At 45.9% G+C, this 27,608-nt stretch overlaps 1 protein-coding gene across 2 annotated transcripts in view; it reads right to left on the bottom strand.

The window, feature by feature from the left end:
• TAFA4 (TAFA chemokine like family member 4) overlaps positions 1–22,353 on the bottom strand; it is a 170,938-nt gene extending 148,585 nt beyond the window's left edge. Inside the window, exon 1 of one of the 2 annotated variants that reach the window (XM_080673458.1) lies at positions 22,151–22,353. The gene's annotated coding sequence lies outside the window, so the exon portion shown is untranslated. The remainder of the gene's footprint in view (positions 1–22,150) is intronic. The other variant, XM_080673457.1, reaches the window with a different exon arrangement.
• Between the last annotated feature and the right edge of the window lie 5,255 nt (positions 22,354–27,608).

Below are 27,608 nucleotides of genomic sequence, written 5' to 3'. Positions count from 1 at the left end.
TTGAGCAGGAATGATGGCCTTTGAGAGAGGAGACCACCATTCTCTTGTGGGACCTGAATAAACCTCTTTCCTTTTGCACCATCACCTGCCTCACAAGTTTGGCATTTGTTGTGGCAGGCAGCCAAACCTCCAGTGTTTTGTTTTGTTTTTTTATGTGTTTTTGGTTAGGTTACATCACTAGTGTGTCTTTAAAGATAAACATTTAGGCTATGATTTAGGCTATGATTGGAAAGGTAGCAGTAGAAAATAACTGGAGTTCTAACTAGCTAAGGAGAAAGTTTAACTGTCAAGTGGGGATGGAAAATGAATTTCCCCACCTCTGAACTTTCAATAGGCTTATTTCCTCCACATGGAACATCGTTCCTCCTCTATCCATTGCAGCTGAATCTCCCCTATAAGACAGAAAGCTCACTGAATATGAAATCCATATTAGAATTAAGAATCATACACAGCCCACCGCCTTATGCAAAATAGGCACTTGAGAAATATATAGAGGAAGAAACTTATGAGAAAGTTCTATCTTCATTCAATAAATATTAAATTGACCAAAATATACTGAATTTATCTGTTCATCTCCTTAGATTTTATGTAACTATTTCTCTATCTTCAGAAGCAATAACTATTTTTGACAGACAAGTTCAAAACCTACCAGGGAAGATGTGTACTTTTGGAAATTGGGTAAATACGTTGCAATTATAAGAAATTCTTTCTTGTGGAAGGCTGCTGAAGAGCAGCTGGGAGGCTTCTATTGGCTCTGAATAATGTTAATCATTTATGAAACACTGGTTCAGAGCTCAGCAATTGGGGTCATTTCAGGCAGTAAATATACATTTCCTGTCAAAACACATCAAACGAAAAAGACTTCAATTTATTTGAGAATAAGTTGCAACTAACGTCAATACTGGCAATTTGAAGAATTCTCTGGTGGCTTTTACTAACCTGGGCAGTTTTCTCCACTTCTTGCCCCTGGACCACAGAATACCTCTGTTTGAGCCTCCCAGGAATGGCCCCCAGCATCTATCTGTGTAGTACTCATACCTCCAATTCCAAATGTGCTGTCGAGTTTGCTTCCCAACACTCAGGTTATGTCTACACATAACCCAAAGGAGCATTCCAACTGACAGACTATAAATCCTTCTACTGCAATAGAAACTCATTAAGGATAAGGTCCTAACCTCATTTGTCTCTGCATTCCACCTGTATCATTTCACCTCACTGCATGTAGCAATCACCTACAAAATAATGGTGTCAACACGAATTGGCTTGCTCTTTTAAAAAAAAATTAAGTCTAGTGGTAGGCAGGCAAGGAGGTACTTCAGCTCCACACGGGGCCTCAGGCTGCTTCCATCTTTCTGCTCTGCCTTCTTCCCATCTGCCTTTCATCCTCAGGGGCATCTCATAGTCCAATACAGGTGCTGAAGCACCAACTGTCATGTCACATTCCAGGACTTAAGAGATCTAAAGAGGGCTCCACCCTCAATTTTAGGAAAACTCCCCAGAAATACTACCCAACACCTCTTACATATATCTCACATGGCCACCCTAGGGCCAGAGAGGTTGTAAAACCCAGTCCTGATTCTGTGCAGTATGTGCTTGGCTAGAAATCAGGGTTCCATTATGAAGGAATGGGAAGGATCTCTAGCATCTCTCCCACAACCCTGTATGTGTATATCCACTTTGTACAGAGATGGACCAGCAAAGATGAAAGAAAGGTAGATTCTCCAACATGGTGTCTTCCATCACCGCGGGAAACCTCCCAGAAGATTCCACTGCAACATCCTGGAAGGTCCCATTCCTCACTAAATGGACCTCTCAGATTGAACAGTTCTCTCTGATAGGTCAGTTCACATAATACTTCCTCATCACGCTCCCTCATCATGTGAACATAACATATTTCAGATGTAAACAATACCTCAACGGCACTTATGAGACTGAGATGGTCTGTGGTTTGAATTTTCAAGTTTTGTTTTCTGTGAATTTTAATTATAAAACAATGGGCGTTTCTATCTTGTCCAAACCCCCAAGCAGAATCAGAGCCTTCCACCCCTGAGTGTCAATGAGGGAGAATGAAAGCTCAGAGAAATGATGGCATTTTCCCTAGGATCATATAAGGCAGCTCAAACTCCAAATTCCCACCTCTGTGTTTTCACACTGATGCCCAGCCTTATGGAAGATCACTACACGTTGGCAGAACCTCAGGAATAATTGCAGCACACATGTATACACTGAGCTGCAGTTTTCAAAGCATTTCCACGTTGTCAGCAATGGGAAACTCCCACCAGTGCTTCATAGGAGGCCAGATCACTGCTGCCCGAGTAGGTGAAGGATACATATACTCAAGGTAACATTTGAGACTTTAGGATGAGAAGAGGCAACCAAAAGAAAAAAGAAAAACCAAACAGAGGACCCATGCTCCAAGGAATGGAGCATCAAGTACACAGCCACTGACGAAGGAAGGGGTTTTCAGGGCTCTATGGAACCAGAAATGGCCAGTGTGATCATGGGAGTGACAGGGGAGAGACTCAGAGGACATTGGGGAGAAAATCCGCCTACCAGAAACCCTCCTATAATACCACTTCCGCTTCTCCTACTACCCAACGCATTTTCAACACAGGAATCGTACATCTTTAGCCTGCCTCCACATCCCCACTCAACCCACTTCTAAAACTGCATTTTGAGAAAAGATAGAAAATGTGTTATTTTAATGGCAAGGTGCACCATTTTAAAATATAAAATTCCAGAATTATAAAACACCATTTGCTTTAAAAGCAGGTTTTCCACAAACCTCCTTTAATCAGTGCTTTCAAAGTACAACTCCATTTGTGTATTCTTTAAAATAAGAGACACCTCCAAATACACAGGCTCCCGTTTCTCCTAATCAAGAGCGAACCTTCCAAATACCTCTGTACAAGAATGGGAGCCCAAAGCCCTGCCACAGTACTTACACCCCGGGGCCCTTGACTTCACTGGCTCCTTTGGCCTATAACTTGGAAGGTACTTTTCTTCAATGAGTTAGAGGAAAAGAAAAAATCTTTTAATACCTTGGCATCCATCAACCAGCATTTTCAAGGGCAAGAAAACCGCAGCGCCCAAGGAGCTGTCTGAGGCGCTTCAGGTTAATGGCTGTATTTACATAGCCATCAATTCACGTTACAAAGACGGGCCTGGGTACTGCGCAGTGCCATCAGGCAGCCTGGCCAGGGCAGAGCACAGTCTCTGATCAATCGTAAGGACGCTGTCTTTGTTCTCATTAGATTATTAGATTATTTCTCTATTTTCAGTTAGAGACTCTTGGGCCTTTCACTGAACAAAACACATACACTTCCAACTTTCCACAAGCCACTTTCTGAAACACTTTCGGACTGAAGTTAGATAGCAGCTGTGCCTCTATGATGGTGTATACTTTCCACCCACAATGTCGGAGATGGTAGCCACTATGCACACATGACTATTTAAATTTAAAGCTAAATTAATTAAAATTAAATAAAAGTTAAAATTCGTTCCTTGATCACTATCAGTTTCAACTACTCAACAGCCACAGATGGAACAGTGGCTACCACAGTGGATAGCACACATTTTAGAGTATTTCCCCCATCACAGAAAGTTCTGTTGGGACTCATAAGCTTGTTTACAATGTTCAGGGCCTGACCTGTTCTGGAGTTCATATCTCTTAATTCCAAGAGAACATAATGATGAAAGAGATTGTCAGCAGCTCCCCATTTTCTGGATGCATTACCAAAGCAGCCTGACACTCTAAAACATACCCTCTGACCTGAATAGACACTTCTCCAAAGAGGACATACGATGGCCAATAGAAACATGAAAAGATGCTCAATATCACTAATCATCAGAGAGATGAAAATTAAAATCACAATGAGATACCACCTCAGACCTGTCAGAATCAACAAACAGCAAGTGCTAAAGAGGATGTGGAGAAAAAGGAACCCTCCTGCCAGCTGTGCTTCCTACTTCTGTTGATCAGAGAGCAATGACAAATCGCCTTCAAATGGTTAGAGAAGGTCCAGCAGACACCATCAATCCATTCTTCCCCTTTGGATTTCTTTGAGACATGTGTATATTAAATATTTTAAATATGTGTGGAAGGAGAATAAAAATGGTGGAGTAGGAAAATGCTGATACTTGTCACCTCCCACAACCACATCAAAATTACAACTAAAATACAGAACAACCATCATTCAGAACCACCTGAAAACTGGCTAAATGGAAGTCCTACAACTAGAAAAGTACATCGAGAATGGTAGGAGGAGTGAAGGCATGGAACTAGCTGGTCCAATACCCATGTGTAGCATTTTTTTAATTGGGAGGAATATCTCAGCTGTGGAGACTTCACGTGAAGAGCAAGGGGTCCTATCCCCACACCAGACCCCAAGCCCATGGTTTGAGAGCTGGGAAGAAAAGTCCCCATAACTTCGGGCTGTAGAAACCAGCGGGAATTGTAGCTGAGTGACACTGAGGTTGCTGGAGTCCCAGGCAGTTCCTCTTAAGGGCTGGTACACAAACTTACATGGTCCCACTTGCTTCCTCTGAGCTCCAGCACCAGGTGGCATCTTTGGGGGATGCAGTGACATATGGGGTGGAACTAAAATTCCTGGCATTGGCCCAGGAACTTGGGGACTGCATTCTCCCAGATGGGAGTGCTCACAGGGGTCGTTGTTCCTATGCTGAGACCTCCCACGTCAAAGAGCTGACTTGCACCCATATCTGAGTTTCCAGGGGTACAGTCCACACTGTTCACTCTGCCTGGTGATTCCCCAGAAATCCAGTCCCACCCAATTTTCAGCCCCACCCAAGATGTTTGCAGCAGCTTTTCCACACAAATGGCCTGTCCTGGCTCAGGCTTCAGACATTCCTAAAATCTCTCAAACAAGAAGCAACTGGTGTCAGCATGCCCCAAACTTATCAATAAAAGGCCCAAGACCTGGCACTAGCAGCAGCTTGCCTTGCTTCACAGTGGGGCCTCACTTAAGCACTTCCAAGCCCAATACAAGTAGCAGACATCTACATATCTCTCTAAAGCTACTGCCTGGTGGCCCCAGGCAGTGGCTGACTCTGTACCTTCCAGGAGGCCCCAGAGCCAGTGCACCCAGTGGACAGCTTCAGACCATACCAGATTACAACTCTACACATCCACAAGTGACACACTCAAGGGGAAGACTCAGTGAGCACCAATGCCTCACTGTAGCAATTCCTTTTCCATAGAGTGTCTCCTGCCCAGCATCTCTTCCACTGTAGTCACAGCTTGTCTTCACAGCCAATTGGCCTGGGGGTGAATTCCTCCCAGTGACACCAACAGTAATCAAGGCTCAACTACAAGACTGTGCACACAGTCCACACAGGGGCACAACTAGAATACCCAGCTCAGGTCACCAGGGAGGGAGGTGGAGAGCTGAGTCACTGGGCCCTACAGGACACCTACTACACAAGGCCACTCTACCAATTCCAGAAGACATAGCAGCTCTACCTAATACATAGAAACAAACACAAGGAAGCAGCCAAAATGTAGAGACAAAGAAACATGTCACAAATGAAAGGATGGAAGAAATCTCCAGAAAATGGAAGCAAGCAAACTACTGGATACAAAGTTCAAAAAAATGGTTATAATGTTACTCAAGGATCTTAATGAGAGCTTCTAAGAACTTGAAGTGAGGCTTTCAAGAATCTTAGTGAGAATTTCAAAGACAGGAAAAAGGACCAGTCAGAAATTAAGCATACACTAACTGAAATAAAGAATAATTTACATGAATTCAACAATAAAATAGAGGATTCCGAGTATCAAATCAATAATTTGGAATATGAGGAAGCAAAAGATACCCAATCAGAATACCAGAAAGAAAAAAGAATTTAAAAAATATGAAGATAGTATAAGGAGCTTCTGGGACAACTGCAAGCATAGCAACATTTGCACTATGGAGGTGCCAGAAGGGGAAGACAGAGAGCAAGATATTGAAAACCTATTTGAAGAAATAATGACAGAAAACTTCCTCTACCTGGTGAAAGAAATAGACTTAAAGTCAAGGAAGAATAGAGAGTCCAAAACAAGAGGAACTCAAAGAGGCCCACACCAAGGCACATCATAATTAAAATGCCAAAGATTAAGAGAATCTTAAAAGCAGCAGAGGAAAAATAGTTACCTACAAGGGAGCACTCACACAATTGTCAGCTGATTTCTCAAAAGAAACTTGGTAGGCTAGAAGGGAGTGGCAAGAAATATTCAAAGTGATGAGTAGCAAGAACCTACAACCAAGAATACTTTACCCAGCAATGCTATCATTTAGATATGAAGGTCAGATAAAGAGCTTCACAGACAGGAAAAAGGTATTCTTTAAGAAGATTATTCTTTGAGTATTCATTAATATTCTTTAAGAAGAGGAGGAGGGGGCGGGGAGGAGGAGAAGGAGGAGGGGGAGGGGGAGGGGGAGGAAGAAGAAGAAGAAGAAGAAGAAGAAGAAGGAGGAGGAGGAGGAGGAGGAGGAGGAGGAGGAGGAGGAGGAGGAGGAGGAGAAAAGAGATTTAAAACATGAATAATAAAATGGAAATGAATACATATCTATCAACAATTGAATCTAAAAATCAAAATAAATGAACAAGGAATCTGATGAACAAAATGAACTAATGAATAAAATAGAACCAGAGGCATGGAAACATGGAACAGACTGACAAATCTCAGAGGGAAGGGGTATGGGGGGACGCGAAAAGAGATTAACTAAAGATCTTATATGCATATATGTATTACCTATGGACACAGACAATAGGGTGGTAAAGGTCTGGGGTGGGTCAGGAACTGGTGGAGGGGGACAATGGGGGAAAAATAAGGGGACATCTGTAATACTTTCAACAATAAAGATTTTTTCAAAAACTCATCAAAGGTACATAATAAAGGATAAAGAAATTAAATATGTGTTGGAATGATATTAGCCAAACTCTTAATAATGTCTGGGGAGGAAGGGTTAGAAATGAGTTGGAGGTGGGGAGAATAGAGGACATCTGTAATATTGTCAACAATAAATATACACTGAGTGGCCAGATTATTATGATCTCTGAACGCATAATAATCTGGCCACTCAGTGTGTGTGTGTGTGTGTGTGTGTGTGTGTGTGTGTGTGTGTGTATTAGAGGCCCAGTGCATGAATTCGTGCATAGGTAGGGTCCGGCCAGCCTGGCCAGGGGTAGGGGACATGGGTGGTTGGCTGGCCTGCCTGCTGGTCAAACTCCTGGTAGAGGGGACAATTTGCATATTAGCCTTTTATTACATAGGATATACACTGAGTGGCCAGATTATTATGTGTTCAGAGATCATAATAATCTGGCCACTCAGTGTATATATGGGTTGGAAGGATAATTAAGGGGACCTTTACTTTTTATAACTCTGATTTTACTATTATTTTTAGAACTCTCACGTTACCAGTGGGCTTCCACAAAGCTGCTCCTGTAATGTGACTGTGATCCTGTACTGTGACTGGTGGCATCATCGTCCTTATGATATAATGCAAACTGCTATGATAACACTGACCTGCCATTCCCAGCTGGCAGAGAACACCATCCATACACACCAGGCTCTGCTCTAAGTCAAATACTCTGGAACTTTTTTTAAGTCAATATTTGTTCTTTAAAAAATATTAGGGCAGCCCTGGCCAGTGTGTCTCAGTTGTTAGAGCATTGCCCATCCCCAACAATCCCTCGAACCAAAGGGTCACGGGTTCAATTCTGGTCAAGAGCGCAAGAGCACATGCCTCAGTTGCAGGTTCCCTTCCACTCTCCCTAAAAATCAATGGAAAAAAATATCCTTTGTTGGTTAAAAATACATACACACATACATAATAAATAAAACTAGAGCAGTATTGCTGTTTGGATGCTTCTCTGCTCAGTCCTCCCTGTAAGCTCTCCACTGTCCTGCCCTAGTCTGACTCTCAACATGGAAGTCTCATCTTCTAAGTGTCTGGAGTTGAGTGCTGGGGGACAAGGGCCAACGGCAGGCTTCAGGGAGGAGATCTGCAGCATCCTGACCGTTGGCCCGAGATGACCACAGTGAGAACCTGCTCAAGGGACAGCAGGGACGGATTGTTAGTGCAAACCTAGTCCTGCACAACATGCCCGCAAACCAGCCGTGTAATTAACACTCAGCTCTGGAGACCGCAGAGGTTCATGACTGACCATCCATTGCTCTTGGTAATTGGCAATTCCCACCTTCCTGCCAACACCCACACATTTCTATTAGTCATTCTATCTCTTAAAAATCTTGAAAACCTCAGTTTTTAAAAATGAGTAAGGATTTTTCAAACTCTTTATATTTGCCTTTATTCCGAAAAGATTTTGGTTGGCAAACTTCACATTTTTTAAATAGCAAGACAAACTAATATCCACTGAAAGCTTTTCATTTAAGCAAACACAGAAGATAACGTATCCCTTCATCCATCAGGAGAATGCAATAAGCCAGGCATCTGTGCAAACATTTACCATACCTCCTCAAGTTCTATAATTCTATCTACAACTCCATCTTCTGGTCCTGCCTAAATCTTCAATTATTCCCAGAATGGATGAAATCTTAAATCCACATCAGCTTGTAACATCTGCTGAGTCTTAACCCAAGACAAAACAAAATTCCTGTATCACCTGCTGATCAGATTAAAATTTACATCAGACTCAAAAGTACATGGAAACAGAAGCCATGCTTTTTCCTAGTCAATACAGACATTAGCTGGACGACTAAAGAAGGCATTGCTGCTTATGTACTACTAGTGGCCCGGTGCACAAAATTCGTGCATGGTGGGGGCGGGGGGGTGTCCCTCAGCCCAGACTGCACCTTCTCCAATCTGGGACCTCTTGGGAGATGTCTGACTGCCCGTTTAGGCCCGATCCCAGGGCAGTCGGACATCCCTCTCGCAATCCGGGACCACTGGCTCCTAACCACTCACCTGTCTGCCTGCCTGATCACCCCTAACCACTCTGCCTGCCCGCCTGCTCACCCCCAATTGCTCCCCTCCCGCCGGCCTGCTCACCCCCAACTGGCACCCCTGCCGGCCTGCTCACCCCCAACTGCCCCCCCTGCTGGCCTGCTTGCCCCCAACTGTCCCCCCTGCTGGCCTGATTGCCCCCAACTGCCCCCCTGCCAGCCTGTTCGCCCCCAACTGCCCCCCCACTGGCCTGATCGCCCCCAACTGCCCCCCACTGCCGGCCTGCTCGCTCCCAACTGCACCCCCTGCCGGCCTGCTCACCCCCAACTGGTCCCCCCTTGCCAGCCTGCTCACCCCCAACTGCCCCCCAACCAGCCTGATCACCCCCAACTGCCCTCTCCTCCTGGCCTGATTGCCCCTAACCACCTCTGCCTCGGCCCCACCACCATGGCTTTGTCCGGAAGGACGTCCAGAAGGTCTCCCGGTCTAATTAGCATATTATCCTTTTATTAGTATAGATGTGCAGCAAAACTGCCTCAATGTCCAATTAATCAGCTGTGTGATTCTTATTTTAAATGTCCTCAACTACAGAAAATGTGCCCTATACTCTAAAAGAGACTTAGGGCCCTAGCTGGTTTGGCTCAGTGGACAGAGCATTGGTCTGCAGACTGAAGGTCCCAGGCTTGATTCCAGTCAAGGCCACGTACATTGGTTGCAGGCTCCTCCCTGACCTAGGCCCTGGTCAGAGCTCGTGCAGGAGGCAACTAATCAATGTGTTTCTCTCACATCAATGTTTCTCTCTCTCTTTCCCTCTCTCTTCCACTCTCTCAAAAAATCAATGGAAAAATATCGTCAGGCAAGGAATAAATAAATAAATAAATGAATAAATAAATGAATACATAAGACTTAGGGACATTTTCAAAATCAGTTTCTCATACCTAACACTGAAAAAAACAATACCTAATTTGTATTTTTGGCTGAGTCATTTAAATTTATCCTCAGAATCATAGTATTTAGACAAGCATTCAGTGTATTACAAAATGAGAAACTCACAAACTACTCGAAACAATATTGTTTTACAAAAATCTCCATATTAAAAATGCTTACCTCTGAACAATGAACTACAGTTATGCAAAGTCTGTTCCAGGCTTGGCAGCCTGAGCATAGTGTGGAAACTTGTTATAAATGTAAATCCTCAGGCTCCCTCCCTGACTTACTGAGCCAGGAGCGCTGGAGGGAGTCCCAGGTGATTCTTATGCACTGGTCTAAGTGACAACATTAAGAATTGCAATAACACTGGAATTGGGGAACACTCATTCCAAGCAAGACTGACAATATGAAATAGATTTTAAAGATCCAGACTATGCAGAAGAAGTAGAAATATGCAATCGGTATAAATCCTGTATCCACCTCCCCTTGTTACTTACTTCTAATTAAATGAGGTCTGTGAAATTCAAACATAGATGGAGTCAACTGCTTGTAAGTTCACGTCTAGTTACATTACGGTTCAGACATATTTGCACATCAAACTGGAATCTGGGTTTGCACTTGGGATCCTGAGTCCTTTGTAAACGCGAAGAGTAAATTCAGAATCAAAATGTCTTGAAGAAGCAGTTTTCTAGGAATCGTGCCAGTCCTTTTTCTCAGGGTGACCTTAACTTTCAGACTTGAGGCCTATTTTCCTTCCTGATTAATATTTTTGTAGGATGATTAGTGTGCTTTGTTCATTTATAGATCAAGACAAGCCAACTTTTCCTGCTATTAAGAACACCATGGGGGTTAGGGGGCAAGAAAAGAAAAAAATTAAAAACCAAAGAAAAGAACACCAACGTAAAAGGGTGACCAATATGCTAGGCCACTACCAATGGTGAGCTAACCTATATATATTCTCTGCTCCCCCTACTCACCCAGGAGGAACATGGGATGATATGTTCCAAACATTGGCCATTTTCCTCTAAGTAACACAGAAACCTTGCACATGAGCTGCACACATCTGACAGACAGGATGCAGGCTTACTTCCAGGCCTTCGGAATCAAATTAAAACACCCATCTGATACCTATTTGTGTGGACGTTAATTTCGAGTGTATTTAAGTAAATGTCTTCACATCTTGCTTTTGTGCTTCGCATCCAGCAGAGCCTCCTCCACTGTGTAATCACAGCAATGAATAAACACAGGTGCTTGTGAAGGACTCAGGCACCACCAAGTCGATCCACTGTTCATTCTATAAAGTGACTAAGCATTCCATCCACTGCAAGAACGCCGCCGCTCTACGTTTTTGGTGGGAAAGAAAACGCAATCCTCACTCAAATCTCACCTAAGGCTGATCTTGATCTTGATTATTTCTTTGAACTGTCTCATCCCCCAACTCCAAAGAGAAGCAGAAATTGGCATGGCATTTTAAAGACCATGGTTGCATGGCTATTAACTGCAGAAGATTAGAGACAGAACTGATAGCAGCAGCCAAAATAACCACAGTGTACATTTATTTTTATAAAATACCAATTTCACAATGAGTGTTTGACTGGTGGGAACGCCAAGTCTCAAATTCCTCAGTATGGCAAGACGAGGCCTTGTAGAGCTCCTCCTTGGGATAAACATGTTTGTTATTTACCTCTTATTCCCCACCTCCATACCTGAGCCAAATGCATCAGCAGTTCTAGGTCAGTATTTCTTGAATTGAAAGAATGAATGATCTAGTACAGTGGTCAGCAAACTGCGGCTCGCGAGCCACATGCGGCTCGTGAGCCGCGGTTTGCCACTCTGTTGACTAATGAGTTTGCCGACCACTGACCTAGTACAAGCTTTGGCTCTGGACCACACTGCCCAGGTTAAAATCATGGCTCTGCCACAGCTACCTGTGTGTCTCCATCCTGGTGCCTGACCCTCCCCATGCACAGGAGAGGCGGCTGTGTCCACCCTGTAGGGCCGGGGGTGGGAGGGTAAATTAGACAGTACATAAAAATACAGTAAAATAATACAGCCAGTATAGGAAGCAGTATGGTGGTTCCTCAAAAAAGTAATAATAGCATTACCATATGATCCAGAAATTCCACTTATGAGAATATTCCCAAGAGACTCAAACAGATATGCATTCACCTATGTGCATAGCCACATTATTCACAATCGCCAAAAAGTAGAAGCAGCCCATGTAGCCATCAATGGATGAACAGATAAACAAAGTGTGATAAATAGACACACTGGAATTGATCCTGCCTTAAAAAGGAAGGAAATTCTGACAGATGCTACAGCATGGATGAATCCTGAAGACACGCTCAGGGAAATACGCCAGAAGCAAAAGGGCAAATACTGTGTGGCTTCATTTATATGAGGGGCCTAGAGCAGTTCAACTGGAGAGACAGAGAGCAGAATGGTGGTTGCAGGGCTGGAGTGAGGAGAATGGGGATTTGTTGTTCAATGGGAACAGAATTCTGGTTTTGCAAGATGAAGGAGTTCTGTGGCTGGATGGTGCCGACGGTCGCACAGCAGTGTGAAGGTGCTTCCTGCCTCTGAGCTGTGCACTTGACAGTGATTAGGTGGATAAATCTTATGCTGCTTATATTTCATCAAAGCTTTCTAATGATGTTTATTAGTGCAGGACCCAACAATAACCTTAGTCAACAGATGACAGCTATTGGTGCTCCTATAATATTTGGCAAGGTCAATAAAGCAAATATGAACAAATATTCCCTAATGTAAATATAGCAAATACCGGCAGAAAACTCTAGTGAGATAGACATTTGCTATCGAAGGTCCAATTCCATTTCAATGTCTCCTTGCCCACCCAAGCTTTCCCCCTACCCCGCCCCTGTTGGTACTACGTGGCTTCACTGAGGATGTTAACCAGCTAGTTTCCCAAACCTCAGCTGCCAATCAGCTTCTAGTTCTCTGAGGTGGGTGGGAGTTCAGCACATTGAGAACAACATTGGTACAAAGGGACAGACTTGCAACCATGCCCAGCTTTGATGGAGAGCCAGGATCCTAGCAGACAGAGCACCGAGGGCAGGACAGAATGCGAACAAAACTTGAGTTTGATGCGGGGAGGACTGGGCCATGCTGACCAACGTTATGGCCCTTTTGATTTGTGTCTGTCTGTGTGTGTGCGTGTGCTGAGAAGGAATTTATCCAAAACTATAGATGAAGAAAGCTGTGTGTCTCGGTGAGAAACCGGGCTGCATAATCAGTTCGGAAGCAGAGAAGAGGTGACAGATGTTCACATTACAATCCGGCTGCTTCCGGAGGGGCTGCCAGATGACTAAACCGTAGAGACCGCAGTAGTTTGTTGCCCACTAATACATGCGGGAATGCACCCCAGTCACATTTCCTTGGGGTGGCCCTAACAAAGCACCCTACTATGCAAACTACCTGTGGCTTCCAAGCTACTTGAAAGTTTAAGCTGCATACAGTGCAAAAGGGAGGACTGCGGGCTCCGTCCAGCGCTGACACTGGGACATGTGCTGTCTTTGGCACAAAGGAATGCGTTAAAAAGGAACTCACAACCCCTTTTCACTTTTGGATGTTTTATGATGAATATTAATTCAAATTTTTAACTAGAATAACATACAGCCATTGAAAAGAATGGCATATAGCCCTTTTTACTAGTTAGTCATCCTTCAGGGAATGGCTCAGAGCAGACCTGAGTCTCACAGAAATGCATGGAAAATGGTCCCCACTGCGCAGGCCGCCTGCATGACCACGGGGTTCCCCTGGCCACCGAGGGGCCTTCACTCTGGCCGTGGCTGCACAACAGAAGCCTAGAGTGTTAGAGGGCCTTGGGTTACACATCGGAGGCAGGTTCCCTGCCAGAAACAAGGGCTGCAGACCCTGGAAAAGCCACTTGGCTGGGCGCCTAACACGCTGCCCGGGGCAGTGCCTCAGCCACAGCACTGAGGACACTGTGGCAGAACAGTCTTTGCTGCGGGGGCTGGGCTGTGCCCTGTAGGATGTTTAGCAGCATCTCTGGCCTCCGCCCACTAGAGAGCCACCCAGAGCCTCCCCACACCACTGGTCACCCTCAGGGAGCCCACTGTCCCGCTGAGAAGCCCCACTGGAGACCCTCAGGTCATTTTACAAGCTGTATCTAAGTCTCCAGTTTTAGACCCAAAGGTACCTATGGTATACCAAGGACTCACCAACATTTTCCTGGTTGAGTAAGCAAAGAGTGGTATGAAAATGAAAATAAAGAAATAAAACCATGAGTTTTCAGGGAAAATTTTAGGACATATGGCATAGATGTGATGCTAAGAGAATTCAAGCAGTCACAGTGATCATTGAAAAACTAGTACTAATAATAACTCCCACTTCTGACCGTTCCAGTTTTAGTTAAGACAGTTCAAATGCTGCAGAATATTCAACTGCTATCTAGTCTGGAATGAACTTACGGCACTAACAGCCAACACAGATAATTTCGTAGGCAATGCCACATTTTTATTTTACTGTTTCCTCTTTATAAGAAATACAAGGATATCTTCATAGCTTCTAAATGGGATACTTTATTCTTCTGCACTAACAATATTACAAACAATCTCATAAAAGCAGACAAATTAGCCACATCTTTACTATCTTCCTAAATACAATGTCTTTTTATTTACCACTTTATTAACAAGAACTCCCTAACATTTGACACTAGCATACTTCTGAATTAAAATTATTTATGCTCATGATAAATAAGCCATTAGCATGAGCATAAATAATTTTGAATTTGACATCTTTTGAATTTGACATCTGAATTTTTTTTTAAAAAAAGTGATTTAAAAAGATTCAATGGGCTTTCAGATTCATGACTGGAAATCAGTATCGCATCCATGTGGAGAGAGCCATCCAGGGACCAGGATGTTCATTAACATCAACACCCTACACCTGGCGTACACGCCGTGTTAAACAATGGAGGACACCATTCCTATTACTCACAACCATGCAGTAAATAGGCTTTTCTTCCAAATCATTAGTTTGGGTTAACAGCAACTAAAAAGCACAAATGTTAAAAAGGAGGCTATCACACACTAAATTAATACTCTGAGTTCTCTTTTCACAAGTAAATTAAATCATTACCTAAAACTGCCTCCCCATTATTTTAACATCTGTGTCTTTCCATGTGTTCAAAAGGTCCAAATTGAATCATTCCTCCCAGTCCTCCCCCAAAGCCGCCTCCCCTTTAAATGTCTCCATTGTAACTGCAAAGGAGACAGCCACTAGGAGGTGACTCAAGCGAACTGCTGCTGCATACAATCCTCAAATCCTCAGCTGGCTTCCAATGAGCCTTGAGAGTGAAAGACATGGAGGCTGTCGCCCTCTGCAGAGACAGCTGAAATGAGTGTCCTGCCCCTCACAAGTCATTCTCCACAGGTCTCTCTCTACTGGAAAGGGCGCGCGGCTAGGATCCAGGACCCCAGGTTTTGAAGCCCAGCTCATTTAAAACCAAAGTGATTCAAGTCACACCTCCTACCCTGCATCTTCTAGAACAGTGGTTCTCAACCTTTCTAATGCCGCGACCCTTTAATACAGTTCCTCATGGTGTGGTGACCCCCAACCATAAAATTATTTTCGTTGCTACTTCATAACTGTAATTTTGCTACTGTTATGAATCATAATGTAAATATCTGTTGAGAACCACTAGCAGGGTTGCCTAAGACCATCGGAAAACATAGATATTTACATTATGATTCATAACAGTAGCAAAATTACAGTTATGAAGTAGCAATGAAAATAATTTTATGGTTGGGGGTCACCAAACATGAGGAACTGTATTAAAGGGTCGCGGCATTAGAAAGGTTGAGAACCACTGTTCTAGAACTTTAAGGGACTTTCCAGATTTAAAATTCTGCAAGTCTTTGAGTCTTTCTTTAAACCAGATTATGCAATTAAATTCATGTTTTAAAAAAAAACACACACACACAAAAGAATCCCTGGCCTGTAGCTCAGTTGGTTAGAGCATTGTCCCGATATGCCAAGGTTGTAGGTTCGATCCCCAGTCATGGCACGTACAAGAAGCAACCAATGAATGCATAAATAACTGAAACAACAAATCAATGTTTCTCTCTCTCTCTCTCTTTCTCTCTCTCTCTCTCTCTCTCTCTCTGTGTGTGTGTGTGTGTGTGTGTGTGTGTGCACGTGCACACTGCTCTCTCACTCTAGGATAAATAAACAAATATTTTAATTTTTGTATTTAATTTAATTTTAAAAGAAACACAAAAGAGGAGAAACCAAGATGGCGGCATAGGTAAACACCTGAACTGCTGCCTCGCACAACAACTTCAAAACTACAACTAAAAGACAAAACAGACATCATCCAGAACCATAGGAAGGCTGGCTGAGTGGAAATTCTACAACTAGAAGGAAAGAGAAAAGCACACTGAGACTCAGAGGAACTGCGGAAGTAAAGGCAGAGGTACGGAGGCGCACGCAGAGAGGGCTGGCAACTGAGTATGCAGCTGGCTTTTTCAAGCCGGAGGGAGACAAAAGCTCCTGACTGCTCTGAACTCCAATTCTGGGCGAGACTCTGGGGACACTGACTCATATGGGGAGAAACTGGACTGTCTGGCAGCGGGCAGAACTCGAGGGCAGCTTTCTCTCAAAGGTGCTTGCAGTGATTACCAAGGGACACTGAGATCCAGGGGCCTCTTAGTGCAGGGCTGACGGGAAGCCATTGCTGTTTGCTCCACCCTGAGACTCTGCCCCACTCCAGCTGTGCGCAGAGGCTTTTGCATATGAATGACCTGGTCCTTTGAAAACCTAACAAACGGCAGCTGAGTCAGAGAGACCCAGAACATCCAAAAGAAGGGCCAAGGCCCCGCAGCAGCTTGCATTGCTTCACAGCTGGACCTCATCTGGACACCTCCAAACCCCAAACAAAGAAGAGGAATCTGCAGATCTCTCCATAGCTCCTGCTGGGTGGCCTCAGGCAGAGGCTAAATTAGCACCTCCTTGGAGATCCTAGAGTCAGTGTACCCAGGGGTCAGAGTAGGACCATCCAGATTACAACTCCTCAGATCCATAAGGGACACACTCAGGGGGCAGACTCAGTGAGCACCAAAGCCTCACTGAAGCAAGGCTTGCCCCATAAGGATGTCTCCAGCACAGAAGTTCTCCCATCATAGACACAGTTGATCCTCATAGCCAATTGGCCTGGAGGTCAATTCCTCCCAGTGATACCAACAACAATCAAGGCTTAACTACAAGACTGTGCACACAGCCCACAAAGGGGTGCACCAAGAGTGTCCACCTCAGGTAACTGGGGAGGCTGAGCCGCTGGGCCCTATAGGACACCTAGCGCACAAAGCCACTCTGTCAACTCAGGGAAGCAGCCAAAATGTGGAGACAAAGAAATAGGTCACAAATGAAAGAAATGAAGGAAAGCAAACAACTGGATATAGAGTTCAAAACCACAGTTATAAGGTTTTTTAAGAATTTTCTAGAAAAGGCTGATAAATTTAGTGAAACCCTCAAGGATATGAAAAAGGACCAACTAGAAATTAAGCATACACTGACTGAAATAAAAAATAATATACAGATGCCCTAGTTGGTTTGGTTCAGTGGCTAGAGCATCAGCCTGCGGACTAAATGGTCCCAGGTTCGATTCCGGCCAATGCCCAGGTTGCGGGCTCGATCCCCAGTGGGGAGTATGCAGGAGGCAGTCAATCAATGATTCTCTCGCATCATTCATGTTTCTATCTCTCTCTCCCTCTCCCTTTCTCTCTGAAATTAATAAAAATAAAATAATAAAATAATATACAGAGATCCAACAGCATACTAGATGATCGCAAGAATCAAGTCAAAGAGTTGAAATACAAAGAAGCAAAAAACACCCAACTGAAAAAGCAAAAAGAAAAAAGAACCCAAAAATATGAAGATAGTGTAAGGAGCCTCTGGGACAACTTCAAGCATACCAACATCTGAATTATGGGGGTGACAGAGGAAGAGAGAAAGCAAGATACTGAAAACCTATTTGAAGAAATAATGACCGAAAACTCCCCCGACCTGGTGAAAGAAATAGACTTACAAGTCCAGGAATTGCACAGAACCCCAAACAAGAGGAATCCAAAGAGGACCACACCAAGACACATCATAATTAAAATGCCAAGAGCAAAAGACAAAGAGAGAATATTAAAAGCAGCAAGCGAAAAACAGTTAGTTACCTACAAGGGAGCACCCATACGATTGTCAGCTGATTTCTCAACAGAAACTATGCAGGCCAGACGGGAGTGGCAAGAAATTTTCAAAGTGATGAATAGCAAGAACCTACAACCAAGATTACTCTACCCAGCAAAGCTATCATTCAGAATTGAAGGGCAGATAAAGAGCTTCACAGATAAGAAAAAGCTAAAGGAGTTCAACACCACCAAACCAGTATTATATGAAATGCTGAAAGGCATTCTTTAAGAAGAGGAAGAAGAAGAAAAAGATAAAGATAAAAATTATGAACAACAAATATATATCTGTCAACAAGTGAATCTAAAAATCAAGTGAATAAAAAATCTGATGAACAGAATAAATTGGTGAATATAATAGAATCAGGGGCATAGAAAGGGAGTGGACTGACAATTCTCGGGGGGAAACAGGTGTGGGGGGTACAGGAAGAGACTGGACAAAAATCGTACACCTATGGATGAGGACAGTGGGGCAGGGGGGGGGGGGAATAAGGGCAGAGGGTGGGGTGGGAACCAGGTGGAGGGGAGCTATGGGGGGGAAAAAGAACAATTGTAATAATCTGAACAATAAAGATTTATTTTTAAAAAAAGAAACACAAAAGAGCCATTTTAGCTGACTTTAGGGAAGAAAGTAAAACAGGAAGTTACTTTTATTTTTCCCCACAAATATCAAGTAGACTAGAGGCCCGGTGCATGAATTCGTGCATGGGTGGGGTCCCTCTGGGTGGTCTGTGGGGATCAGGCCCAAGCTCGCAGCCCCAGCTTGCGCCCCCATCCTCACAGCCCCGTAGTCCCACCTGGCACCCTGCCATGGCCTGGCGCCAACCCCTCACCTGCTTCACTATCCTGCCTGCGGGGCAATCGATCGGGGCCGGGGCCCCCCCGCCCAGCTCCCTCAGCACCTGGTAGCTGGGCGGCAACCCCGCCCCCCACCACTACCCCTGGTCACCATCTGTGGGGTGATTGATCACTCCCGCCTTGGCCTGGCACCGCCCACTAACCTGCTCCACCCTCCTGCCACAGTCCCACTCCCGTCAGGACCCATCGGGGCCAGCAGCGCCTTCACTGCTGCCCACTGCCAGTGTCGTGTCACCCATGCCTACCATGTTCCGTACCGCCCCCTGGTGGTCAGCGCACGTCATAGTGAGCAGTTGAACTCCTGGTCAAACTCTGGGACAGACAATTTGCATATTAGGCTTGTATTATATAGGATGGGAGCCAAAGTCAATTACTTGTGAGAGCTGGGTTGCTGAGATCACCAGCCGCGTGGTGTCACTACAAAGCACAGCTCCGTGGACAGCCGAGCCCACCGGCCACCTAGGACCAGCTTGAGCTTCCTATAACATTTTCAAAACAAGTAATTACAAAGTGGTTAATATGATCACTTCACCAACCTCTTGTGGACAACGTTTTCCTATTGCCTGACCTCCTGCCTGGTCAGTTTATGAGTGGCTTCAGGAGCTGAAGTCCTTTTACTAATCCTAGCATCTTCATATCCAACATCTGATGGCACCCACACATGTACACAAACAAATTAGTCATCCCCTCGACGTTCCATCTATTAAGGACAAAAAAATCAAAAGGCCAGTCTATGTACTATGATAGCTCCTCATGTACATAAACAAATTGAGCCAAATGCAGGGTGAAAACTCCCAACGAGGAAGAAGGCATGAGAGGGGAAATGTGTTTATGTAAAGTCTAAAATGATCTTTAAAAAACTGCAATCTGAGAATTTTATTATTAAGCTAAGCTTCTTAGTATAGAAACCCCCAAAACTCTCCAATTGGACAGCTAATTGAGGGTTGGAAAGAGCCAAAAAGACTTTTCCCTCCTGTTTTCATTCATCACAGGTAATGCAGAAACCCTGGCTCAATATGATATGTGACTTTTGTCGATGCACTTCAAATCAGGTGAGGATTGGCCGGTGAGGATGTCATGGCCTGGGAAATCCCCAGTGAATGTAGTTTTAATATCATGCCTCCGCTCATCATTTACAAAGTATATTAAGTGTAACAATGAATGAGCTGTGGAAAGGTAGTAATGGGATAAAGCAAAGAATCTTGTGTGTGTGTGACTAAACATAACTAGGTCATCAAACAATACACATCCCTAAAAAGGCCAAATAAATGAGTACTGAAATTCAAGTGACCTAGAACATTCCAGTATTAGAAATATGGAGAGATGACTTCTAATGAGAAATATTCAATAATCAAGTAGAAATATTTGTAAGTTTTTGTATGTTGAGGGAGAAGTAAAATAAATAAATAAATAAATAAAGCCACTTAAAAAAATAAATAAATAAATAAAGTGAGTTAGCAGTCACTGCTTTTCTGGGAAGGGTAACTTTCTTCTCTTTAATGAGCAAAACTGGCCAAGCCAAATCGTGACTTAAAATCTCAATAAATTTTAAAGTGTCAAAGGGTAATGAGGATGGTCTAGTGAAGTCAGGCAACGCAGAACAACGAGACAGAACTGAGAAAGGAAACCAAATACAGCTTTCAACTATGAAAATACTGACCAAGCAATGTCCACACAAATGAAGAGCCCTTTTCGCACAAATGCGCAATGCCAGCTCACGCGGCCAGTTTGGGAGGACACAGTCATCATTAGTCATAAGGACGCTGAAGGCTGCTCTTCTGCTGCCTCATTAGGGGCTGCATTGCCAATCCCCAGGGGATGCTGGGCTTGCGCACCGACTTATGACCCCAAACTTAGCAGAAATGCTTCTCGCTGTAAAACCCACACAAGCTGTGGAAGATTCTTCTAGTCATACATACATCTGTTCTCAAATGACTCAGTGGAAACACTGATTTATTACATTGTAATGGGTGTTCCTAAATGATTTCAGCGATTTTTTTCTACTCCAGCCCCTGCCTGAACAGGGCTCCGACACATGGACAAATTGCCCTCAGCTTGTCACCACTCAGCAAGTGGTGCAGAGGGGGCCAGCCGTGTCTGCAGGTGCGGGCCTCCAGCTGTGGACAGTCCTTGGACCCAGGATTTAGAGGAAGAACCGGACAGAGGCTTTGAGCATGCCCATCCCCACACTCCGGGGTGCGTGTCACATCACATTCACCTCGCTGGTCTTGAAGGGACAACCATTGTAAAGTTCAGGAATATGGATGCTTCACCGGAGGGAGTGGGGTCCCTTACACCCTGGTATGGGATGTGCAGGCACATAGTAGGTCTCAGCAAGTCAATGAACCCGTGTTTACACATCTTGGCGGGGGAGTTGATTCATAGCTCGGAGAGGGTTCTCAGAGGGGTCCGTGTGCCCCAAAACGTTCAATAATACTGAACCAAGAGAACAACCCAGCAGTGTGTGGCTTGGGCTGCCTCCCTAGGGGCGGGACATCAGACTTTCCACTTCCCATCTTCCCCGAGGGTGAGCGCAGGGCTTCGGGTTAAAGAATCGGATTGGCAGGGCAAATGAGGCAAATAGTTTGAAAAAGAGGGAAAGAAATATAGACACACACCAGATTGGCGGGCAAATCGGGAAAGAGAACTTCCAGACGCTCCATCTCTCCACCTGCGGGAAGCTGTGCGCTCCCAGCTGCAAGCGGCGCCCGCGGCGAGAGCCTGCGACCAGGGTCGGGCGAGGCTGACTCGCTAACCCCGCCGGTTCCTACGAGGGCCCACGGGTGGAGCCCCGAGGGAAGCAGCCCAAGGCCGCTTCTCCAACGCAGGCGCTCACAGCTAGTGTGCCCTCCCTCTCCCACCAGCCCCTCGGTGGCCGCTCCCGCCCCGCGGAGCACCCCTGGGTCGGCCAATGGCCCGCGGGACCCCCGAGGTTGGAAGCAGCCACCGTCCGTCCCCAGCCACACCTCCTCATTTCGGAGCACCGCTTCCAAGTTCGGGGTGCGCGCCAACTGTGGCACAGCTCCCCGCAGTCCAAGGACGGGGTGAGGGGGCTGCCCTGAGCCTAGCCAAGGCGGTCTCGGTCCTAAAGGCAGCTGCTGCCTAAGGGACAGAAATGGAGCACGGGGTCCGAAGCCCCCCAGCTCCCTCCTCTCGACCCTCCTTCCCCCTTCCCAGCCCTCTTACTCGGCTAGACCCGGCAGCAAAGTCTGCGCTCCAGGCCGAGGCACTGACCTCCGCACCGGTGCCGCCTCCCCGCGGACACCCATCGCCTCCAGGCTCCCTGGACAGAAAGTTCCCGTGTCTCTGGGAAGACAGTCCGAAACTGCCGCACCAAAGAGGCGTCTCCAGAAGCGGCAGCAACGAGTCCACACCCGGAGCCCGCAGGCAACCGCGCCGTCCAGGGCAGCGTGCAGCGAGCAGTGCAGAGCGTGCCCGACTAGCGCCCTCCGGAGGGGCTCGGCCGGCCGTGGGCCGCGCTGATTGGCTGGACCCGCGGGCCCTGCCCCCGCCCGGCAGGTGGTCCATGTGGCCGGCCCTGCCCCGCACCCCCCCATCCCACCCCCCCGCCCTGCTCCCGCCCTGGGCTGCGCACCCACCCTCCGCTCCCACGCCTCTCCGCGGCCGCCACTCCGCAGGTGCTGGTGTTCCTTCTGAAAGCCTGAGAGCCGGTAAGTCCTGCAGGAGGGAGAGAATGGACTTGCAATGGAAAGAAATTCACGTGCACCCTGTCTCCATCTGAGGACCCAAAGCCTTTTGCAAACAGGCTCCCTTAGCCGCCCTTGAGCATAGCACCTGAGTGACTACTCTGGCTTCTTATGTTGTTTGCAAGTAGAGGAGGAAAACCTGCACACGTCTGTACCTGAATATTTTCGCCTTCCAAAAATTATAAAAATACAGCTAAGCCTTTTTTGACTTGCATCTCATGCCAAACCCTCGTTCCTTCTTCTCCTTTCCCCGAGTGAAGTACTATTAATCCGTGACATTAAATAGTATTCACTTCAAAGAGAAAACCTCATCTGACCTCCGTTTTATAGATCACAAAGCCAAGGGCAGAGAGCTGCCATAACTGACTGAGGATCGCGCAATTAGTGGTTGCTGTGTGTGATTTGAACCCAGGAAGCATTCCTTGTGGTATCCCCTGAGAACTTGCTAGGAATGCAGACTTTCAGACCTCACCTAGAATCAGAATTTTCCTTGTGACAAGATCCCCACGTGGCTAGGGCATGCATAAAGTTCGAGAGGCATTGCCCTGTACCACCTGCTATGACTGTCCTTGGTTGCCTTATAATCTTTCACTCCAGTTGACATAACATTCCTCGTCATCCTGCCCTAGTTGCACTCCAAGGTCTACTTGCCCTTCTCTGAGCTTCCTGCTTGAACAATCTATGGCAGGCCTCCCCTCTGCTCTCCCTATTCACACACACACACACACATACACACACACACACACACACACACCATCTTATTTTGTTTATCATCTAACATTTTCAATCCTTTCCTCTTTTATCAAAGCGGGCTCTGCAGCCAAACACAGTCTGTTACTGAGTTGTCGCCAGTCTGAGAGGGAATGAAACCTCAGAGGCAGGGCGTAGAGATTCTATGAAGGACAAGGGCAGATCCCAGGCAGGCCTGCCGCTGGGCGCAGGAGGTGCACAGCTCTCGTTGGACCCGTTCACTCCATGAAACTGTGGACCTACTCTGTGTCAGGCACTGCAACTGAGGCCAGTGTACATGAGGTAAACAAAACAGTAAGAATTCCTGCTCCCAGGGAGAAGCACAGAGTGTGGTCGGCGTGTCCCAGGGAGAAATAAAGTGCAGAAGGGAGGTGAGTGCAGGAGGCTGTGGTCTTAAACGTGGTGATCTGGCTCTTTCTCACTGAGAAAGGAACATGTCAACAAAGATGGGAGGAGCTAAGGGAGCGGGTCATGCAGAACTCCACATTCATTCATTCACCAAACACTGTGAGTCAGGCATGGTTCTGGCCTGGTCTCTGTGTTACTTGAGTTTTTTAGCTCCAAGTTTTCCTGCACTAAAATGTTCTTGTCCTGATTGGGCGTCTTTATAGAGGTGAGCAAGTTAAAATGAGGTCATTAGGGTGGGCCCTAATCCAAGGTGACTGGTGTCCTTATGAAAAGGGGAGATTTGGAGCCTGACACAGACAAAGGGAGAATGCCATGTGAGGTGACGGCAGAGATCAGGGAGCTGCTGCTATGGGCAAGGAATGCCAAAGGTTACAGGCAAACCACAAGCAGAGGAGAGAGGCATGGAGCCGATTTTCTCTCTCTCAGCCTCAGAAGGAACCAATCCTGCCCACCCCTTGATCTTGGACTTCTAGCCTCCAAAACTATGAGACAATACATTTCTGTTGTTTAAGGCACCAGCTTGTGTTACCTAGTCATAGCAGCCCACGCAGACTAACACAAGCATGTTTCTAAGGTAAGATGGTACAGTTAAATGACTCATCTACACATTTCCAATGACCTGATGGCTTTTGTGCAATAGCAAGAAGCCAAAAATGGTCTGATGAATTGAGATGTACTAACCTTTATTCACCACAAGAAAAAAAAAATTTTTGTATAAGAAAAAAAACTAATGAGCCCCAATTATTCAATTATTTCTTCATCAAGTATTTACCAGAAGTCTGCTGTGTGCCAGGCCCTGGGGTGTGGTGACACACAAGGCAGGTGTGCTCCCTGCTCCCATGAGACTTCCGTGTGTCATTATGGGATAGTTGGGCCATAAACAAATCAACGAATACAGGAACAAGATGATTTCAAAGCAGAATACATACTTAAAAGGGAAGGGAAGGGAAGGGAAGGAAAGGAAAAAAAGAAAGGGAAGGGAAGGGGAAGGGAAAGGGAAAGGGGAAGGGGAAGGGAAGGAAAGAAGGCTAGAGGATTAAAAGAATGGGAGGTGCCCAACTGGTGAGGCAGGACAACAATCTCCTGCAAGACAGTATCCCTGCCATTCATTCCATAACACCCTTTCTTTCTCTCTGTGCCGCCCATTTTATACCCTTTGAGGTTGTGCAAAATCAATCAATGTCTTTTTCATAAAAATGGGGTCAAATTATTTATCTTCTTGTGTAAGAACCTGTGAAGGTTGTGCCAACAGGGCACCACGTGATTTGGACATTGTGTTTCGTTTCCTTACTTGTGTAACATCCAGAACACCCCTGGGCGTGGCCCAGTGCTCCATCAGTACACTGATAACTGACTGCAGCTCTCCCAGGCCTGGGTATAATCCTCTTAGCAAGTGAAGCTTCAGTGTTGAACTCTCACAGTGCTCATGTGCTGACTTTGCGTGTATTTTTGACTTAAGAGACTAATAGGAAGAATAGCTAACATTCTTTAGGAGTTTGTGTGCGCTCACTATGCTCAGAGTTTCACGTGGACTATTATCCGGATAACCCAGCAAAATAAATGCTCTTATTATAATCTCCATTTTACAGATGAGAAAACTGGGTCTCCAAAGAGGGTAAGTAAAATGCCCGCGCTTGAAACCACCATCCAATGGCAGAATTATGCCGAGAGCCCATCTCTGTACCTTGGGCAAGGGTCGACGAGCGACAGCAAAGAGCATTGGTCTGTTCCTTGGCACTTGTCTGAAATCTTCAGAGCATTGTTTTCTAACTGTTTTCATTTGCCCCAGCCCTCTAGCTTTCAAGTTCACTTTTCTACCCAGATATTCACTTGGTTTTCCCTTGCTTCAAACTGGGAGCTGGGAGAACTCTGATAAATGACACAATGGATACATTTTTTGCTTTTCAGCCTGTCTGTTTCCCGGCACCCTCTAAGGAAATGTGGGTCAAGCGTAGACCTCACCTACTTTGTCATACACCCAAAGCTCATCCATGGGCAGCTCCCAGCACAAGCACCCTGCCTTCCCTCAAATAGCGGGAATGCGGCACCCCCTGCCAGACCAAGGCTGTGGGCCACCCCCGCTGGCCTAGTCACCCCCAACTGCCCCCAACCAGCCTGGTTGCCCCTTAGTGCCCCCCTGCTGGCCTGGTCACCACCAACTGCCCCCCCCCACCGGCCTGGTAGCCCCTCACTGCCGTCCCCACTGGCCTGGTCACCCCTCACTGCCCCCCCTGCTGGCCTGGTTTCCCCTAACTGCCCCCCCACCGGCCCAGTCGCCAATCACTGCCCTCCCTCCCCACCCTGCCAGTCGGTCGCCCCCAACCTCCACCCCTGCCAGCCTGGTTGCCCCATGCAGCCTGCTGGTCAGTCATTTGGTCGTCCCTCGCTAACCCCCCTGCCAGCCTGGTCACCCCACGCAGCCTGCTGGTCAGTCATTTGGTTGGCCCTCACTAACCCCCCTGCCAGCCTGGTCACCCCATGCAGCCTGCTGTTCAGTCGTTTGGTCATCCCTCACTAACCCCCCTGCTGGCCCGGTCACCCCACGCAGCCTGGTGGTCAGTCATTTGGTCGTCCCTCGCTAACCCCCCTGCCAGCCTGGTCGCCCCACGCAGCCTGGTGGTCAGTCGTTTGGTCGTCCCTTGCTAACTCCCCTGCCGGCCCAGTCACCTCACGCAGCCTCTGGTCAGTCATTTGGTCATCCCTTGCTAACCTCCCTGCTGGCCTGGTCACCCCATGCAGCCTGCTGTTCAGTTGTTACTGTGAGGGCGTTGTGACCAATTTGCATATTACCCTTTTATTAGTATAGATAGCCAAGATATGGAAGCAAGCTAAGTGTTTATTTATGGATGATGGATGAATGAATAATGGAAATGTGGTATATATACAAAGGAATATTATTCAGCCATAAAAATAATGAAATCACCTTAGCCAGTTGGGTTCAGTGGATAGAGCATCGGCCTGCAGCATGAAGGGTCGCAGGATCAATTCTGGTCAAGGGCACATACCTTGGCTGCAGGTTCCCCAGCCCTGGTTGGGGTGCATGCAGGAGGCAACCAATTGATGTATCTCTCTCACATCGATGTTTCCATCTCCCTTCCACTCTCTCTAAAAGTCAATGGGAAAATATCCACGGGTGAGGATTAACAACAACAACAAAAATGAAAGAGAATGAAATCTTGCTATTTGCAATAACACAGATGGACCCTGAGGGCATTCTGCTAGTGAAATAGTCATACAGAGAAAGATACATACCATATGATTTCGCTTTTATGTGGAATTTTTTTTTAAAAAAAATAGAAGTTCATAGAGAAAGGGCTAAAAGATAAAAAGGAAAAAAAGCCATGTCCATTTTGATTTACCACTGTATTTTCAGAAGTAAACTATGCTTTTCATATAGGTGAGCAAAACAAGATTTACTGAATGAATTAGCTAGTCAACTCTTGGTTTAAAAAAAAAAAAAAGAACCCTCACCTTAGCCGGTTTGGCTCAGTGGATAGAGCATCAGCCTGCGGACTGAAGGGTCCCAGGTTCGATTCTGGTCAAGGGCCCATGCCTGGGTTACGGGCTTGATCCCCAGTAGGGGGCGTGCAGGAGGCAGCCAATCAATGATTCTCTCTCATCATTGATGTTTCTATCTCTCTATCCTTCTCCCTTCCTCTCTGAAATCAATAAAAATATATTTTTTTAAAAACCTCTTTTATATACTTTATCTTCAATATGGGAAGTAGGGATTGAGTCCTGAAAATATAACCTATGTAACCCACTTGTTTCAAATCTAAATAAAATTTATAATAAAAAAGTAAAGTATGAGTCATCATTAGCACACA

The sequence above is a fragment of the Plecotus auritus genome (assembly GCF_963455305.1).
Source record: "Plecotus auritus genome assembly, chromosome: 6".
NCBI classification, from domain to species: Eukaryota; Metazoa; Chordata; class Mammalia; order Chiroptera; family Vespertilionidae; genus Plecotus; species Plecotus auritus.
Note: the sequence above shows the minus strand (reverse complement) of the source record. Positions and strands in the feature narration are given on the sequence as shown.